We start from the raw sequence: 5,977 nt of genomic DNA on the forward strand, positions 1-5,977 counted from the left end.
CATATTTGAATTCTCACAAAATGGTTATTCCAACAATTAGTCACACGGTTTTTTGTGGGGATAAATGAATAACCAGAGGATTCGTGGGCTACATCGCGTACCAGCCTAGCTGCCTTCAGTTGTAAGTTGTAATAATGTTAATCAATATGCCTAAAAAATAAGTTTGATCATAGTTTGTATTTTTAGATACATATGTAAATATTATACACATGACAATAATTTTCGTAGAACTCTATGATGGGGTATAATCATAAGCATCAAAATGCGCTTAACCGATTTTTTCATTGCTTATCAAAGATACCGTAGAATAATCAAATATATATTTTTACAAAAAAAAAAGACTGAAAAATACAATAGAAACCAAGAAATCTGAATTCATGTAATTAAGAACCTAAAAAAAAGAATAACATCATTTACCAGTATTGTCTTTAACAATCTCATTAAAATAGTTACATGTATGTGGAAGTTTCATGAATATTTGAATACGTATATTTAAATAAACATTACAAGGTAGCTGCAGAATTCTAAAACTACATTTAATATTATGCAAAATTGTCTTTTAGATTGCGTAAAAAAAACATGATTAATATGAGAGGATAGTATTTTCAAGTATCAGATGGTCATGAATGTTGGTTCAAAGCTGTTATTCATCATTTTCATCATCATCATCATCATCAATAACGTTTATTTCGGATAATTAGATTAATATCACAGCTGTTCTGATATCAAAAAGCCAATTATTCAGTACATGGAAAGTACAAATGCCTTCTCTTGGGTTGGCGGCAGGCACTTGTTGGTGTTTGGCGGCGGGCACCTGTGGTTGGCAGTGACGGTCTACAGTTTGTTGACTTTACGCTGCCGACCGTGGTACTGGATGCCGCGCTGTTTGGTGACGGCCATAACTCCGCCATTGTTGTCGTCGGTCAGGAGTAATTGCATGAAACCTTCCACAACAAACTCGACCCTAAATCGTGCAGAAAGTAATTGATTCGGCTTTTGTTTTTGTGCAAGGTCTTTGATATGAAATTAAGTTGACATTTAACGTAGTCAGCCAAAGTTACGTATTACTTTTATTAAAATATGTGGGTTTTTTAAAACTTTTTTTCTTGGGTTGATAATTGATCGTTCTCCGTGTTGCTTGGTGGAATTCGAACCAACTTTACAAAAAATTATTTCCGTTCAAACTTCTCGAACAACTGAATATCTATTTTTCGTTTCATCAACTTTTTAATGAAATAAAATAACTACACTCACGTATTTATGCCTGTGCTTGTTAAAAGTTCTTCGGTGAGTTTATTTCCGGATATCCCTTCACTCTTCATTACCGATGACAGCATGGACGTGTCGGTAAATCCCGGACACAGACAGACAAACCTCAGGCCGCTCCTCCCGACATCAGGGTTCATCTGAAGCAATGATCAAAATGCTGTACACTATTTTTTTAACTTACTACGTCTTCAAAGTCGGTGTTTTTTTACTGCAAGTTTGCTATAATCTTACAGCAACACTTCTTGTGAATCCAACCACACTGTACTTGGAGGCTACATACACAGGCGTAAAGGACACCGGGGTCAAACCTACAGGAAAATATGCTATTATTTATCTTTAACAGTATTGATTCTTAAAGAAAGGCAACCCACAGGAATATTACGGACCTGCTGTAGAAGCTACATTTACGATCACGCCCCCTCGACCACCGGAAGTTTTGCTCATGTATTTGTCTGCCAGTTTGGTCCCTTCTATAACTCCAATCTAAAAACAACAAAATGTATGCGTACTAGCTAAAAATCGATTGATAGTCAAATATTAGGCAGTTTCAATTATCGTGTTTAATTGTGATTAGATAATTTTGCTGATTAATTACGTTACTAACCACGTTGACCATGATGGTCGTTCTCCAGGACTCATTTTCCAGATTCACCCCCGCGTTATTGACGCCCAAACCGAGCGATCGTCATCTTAAACACATCTAAAGAACATAAAATGAGTCTTATATCATGAATAATGCTTGGACATTTTTTACACTGTATTTCAAAATTTCAAAACAAGTCTACCTTCAAACTGATCGTGATTAGTGACGTCACAGCGTAGAAACATGGCGACATTTCTTCCGTATTTTGAGGTCCATTCTCGGATAGTTTCCTCTCCAGTCTTTGTATTTAAATCGCATATGCAGACCTAGTAAATGGTTAAAAAATGATATCACTTGATTTTGCATTTTGAATATTGCGTAATGCAAATTAATCTTTACAGTACAATGAATCCCCCTATAATCGATTTAGGTTGTTGTTGAAAACAATCATTTTCACATTTTATTTTATGCGCGTCAAAACTTTATTCGCACGATGCACTGCCATGTTCTTCGAGTTATGAAATATTTAAAGTTTATTTTCACAGATTTATTTTAGATTACCTGAGTTATTCATGTGACACAATGCATGCTATCTGTCTGTTTGTCGTTATCGGTTGATAACTTATGAAAATTTTCACGTTTTTTTTCTTATATTACCGTTGAAATTCTTAATCAATTTAGTGTCTGGCGTTTGTATCAGAAACGGACTTGTGAAATGCATGTTTACGACCTGTGTCCCCGGTGTGAGCAGGGGCTTTAAGTTTGAGTGAACGTGGTAAAATATATCTTCAGTGAATAAAAAGAACTTTCTTTACTTCATGACATCTACTATTTTAAAGTAACTGGAAAACTGAGTGAATAAAAAAGCAAAGGAGACTGTTCCACACTTTTAAAATTCATGACTTCTGGGTTGGGTATTTTGATGTTAGAGTGGGTTTTTATTGATAATTTGAATAATATACATGTAGTTTTAAAATGCATTATTTTTTTATTTTCTATTTCTTTTTTTCTTCAAAGCCAGGTCATGTATCAGGCAAACTGTGTGCCTGTTTAGAATATTAGGAGGTCTCTCTTCAAAAGTATTGAAACTCATCGCCCCAAGGTTAGGGGTTTTGGTGTTAAGGTAAGGTTTAATTGATCATATAGTAACAATCATTCATTCATTTCTTGAACAGTCTAACAGTTTATTTTATCTCTTTGTTTGTAGTTTACAACATAGAGAATATTATAAACATATACACAATTTACACTTTATGGTGAGTAGAGGAAGAAAATAAGCATTTATAATGGTTCGGTACATAGTACATATGAAGTATAAATGTAATTTTTTATATAAATACATAGGAATTAATAACCAGAAGGTTTAGCATTCTCGTTAAAAATACTGATAAATTCACGTAACTTGCTTTATAAGCTCACATTGTTTTAGGAAAAAAGTTTGTTAAACTATAGTAAACGATTTGTTAAGTATAGTTTTCATATGAAAAACCATATTTAACGGTGTTTAAACTATAGTTTACTAATGCCAATTTAAGTTTTTCTGTCAGCCATAGTTTACGTACCAAAAACTATTAATAGTTAATGGTTCATTAACTATCTGTAAAACCACATTTAACTGTTGTAAACAATAGTTTACGAATGCTAATCTATGTTTTCTGTCTATTTATAATCGTCTACCATAGATTTTGATGATAAATATAGATTAACGCCAATAAGCTTTAATTTATATTCGTTATATAACTATATTTAAGTGATGTTAATCATACTTTCACAATCGGGAAACTATATCTAATAGATGAACTATGCTTTGTAATCGAAAATGGTTGTTTTTGTGTAAATTAGTCTACACTTCTGAAACAAGTGATCGCGTTAACTGTGTTCACAGATGTAAAATAAAGATTAACGTCGTTTACTATTGTTTCCTGTCCGTAAACTATAGTTTACAGACGTTAAACCTAGTTTATCGACAGTGATACTTTGTTAAGCTCATTTTTGTGAATATGGTGTGCCATACAATATGTAGGTAATACATAAGGAAAGCAAAAGCACCTGGCATGATTTATTTTTATTGTTTAATGCAAAGGTGTATCCCAAATTTATAAAGCGTATAATTGTTATGAGGTAGCGGGTTTATTTTTTCATTATTAAAGAATAAAATAGCCGACGTCAGCTGCATGTGTAGGAAAGTGAAACTAACATTTTTAATGATTTGAATGATCTGCCTTTGACATAAGCGCATCATTATTAACGATATCTTGCTTTGTATTTACTGTTTTTGAAATGACATTCTATGAATCTTTCACAGGCCTGGACTATACTCAGGCGGTCATTGTGGTCCACGGGCCTCGACCTGGTCAGGGATCCTTACCTTCGCCTTGTTCTTCAGAAGTTCCTCGGAGAAAGCCTTGCCCAGACCCTGCGCCCCTCCCGTCACCAGGGCAACTTTACCCTCCAGTAACATCCTTATACCAACATTGTATACCTAACGCGCTGTAAAAATCTTTCTACTGCCTGGTCTGGTTGTCGGCGAATAAAACATATTCGTGTCGATACATTAGAGTTATCTCGCTTTGTCAATGAAATGGGTAGAGTATGGAAACACGGAAGTACTCAATCTAATTAAAATTTGATGCCGCTACTCTAATATTTCAATTTATTCTTTGATCTGTAATATCCACACTCCACTCTTCAAAATTCACTCTTTAATGTGTAAAAATTCGCACTTTAATCATACAATTCTGTGAAAAGCCACAGGCGCCTGTTTCTGCAATAAAAGTTGATCCTATGGTATGAATTTTATCGCAGAAACAAGTGCATGTGTAATATTCATTTGAAACTATAATTGGCTACTTTCATGCGTTTAATGCTGGACATTGTCTTTATTTATATCTATTTCTAGTCAAACATCGAATTGAACTATTTATTAAAGCTGACATGAATTCATAAAAGCGTTTGGTCACCATATTAGTTTTGATATCGGTCCTCAACTGCCACTTGAGTATATATACCAGCCAAAAAAATGCGGTCGTTTGCTTTCCGATCGAGGCATTCAGGTTGATTGGACTTCTAAATGATTGATCTACTACATTTTATAAATATGTTTGTAAAAAGAATAAAGGAAACTACAATCAATAAAAATGTTTTTCTTTGAAATAATTTCCAAGCTTTCCGCATTATCTTGCACAGATAGTGCTGCCTTACTTCAAGTGCACATCGAACACGTGTGTCATTCTTACAAAGTGCACAACGTCTGCATCTAATTGTACACCCCAGCTGCACTACATCCAACACAGTAGATAAGAAATAGTAAATCAAAGAAAGTAAAAACGAAACATCGTTTTTATAAGTTTCTATAAATCATAGAAAACACTCTGTTTTTCAAAGTCCATGAACTCACTGTACAGTGATCGAGGGTTTTTGAAATATGTGTGCCTGGATTTCAGTCTGTTTTGTTTTGTCTTTCATTGGAAATTCCTCACAAGTGTAAATGTAGTTTTATTCACAGGGGCTCGGTTGTCGGATAGTGGAGTTTTTTATCATTTTGTTCCCAATGACCAAAATGATTAAAACTAGTTATCTTAAGTGTATTTCTGTCTATTGCATTAAAAATATTCACTGAAAACCCCTGTTTCAATCGTGTTAAAAAGGTGTATTCAATGTATGTTAATAAAAAATTAAAGGGATGACACTCGCCATCGCGGATTATATAATACGGGGTCCTCCGTTCACGCTATGTTTTAAACAAGTTCTCCAATTTTCCCAACGATTTCTGACGAGATCAGGGTTGGAAAATGATTAAATTACTTATCCCTATCGTCTGAATATATATGTGTACCGCAGAAAGATACTCGCCAAACGAACGGATAGAAATTAAGAAAAAAAACACTGTCTTTCTTTCATATCCCAGAAATCATTATAGGTGTACAAAACTATTAATGCGTCTCTTGCATACCTTTACAAGTTATAGTTATGATTCTCAGTTTAGGTGAACAACCAAAGGAAGAGCATAGTATCTGCACCAAAAATATGTTGGGAATGGAAAACCGACACATTTTAAGTACAATTGAATCATATTTCAAGTGCGGAAGGGGTAAGTCGTTACTGGGGAAAAATAGCCAATCAAAT

The 5,977-nt window shown here is 34.1% G+C and overlaps 1 pseudogene; it reads right to left on the reverse strand.

The window, feature by feature from the left end:
* Positions 1-353: 353 nt before the first annotated feature.
* LOC136269446 (15-hydroxyprostaglandin dehydrogenase [NAD(+)]-like) lies at positions 354-4,422 on the reverse strand (annotated as a pseudogene).
* Positions 4,423-5,977: the final 1,555 nt, after the last annotated feature.

The sequence above is a fragment of the Magallana gigas genome, chromosome 6 (genome assembly GCF_963853765.1).
Source record: "Magallana gigas chromosome 6, xbMagGiga1.1, whole genome shotgun sequence".
NCBI lineage: Eukaryota > Metazoa > Mollusca > Bivalvia > Ostreida > Ostreidae > Magallana > Magallana gigas.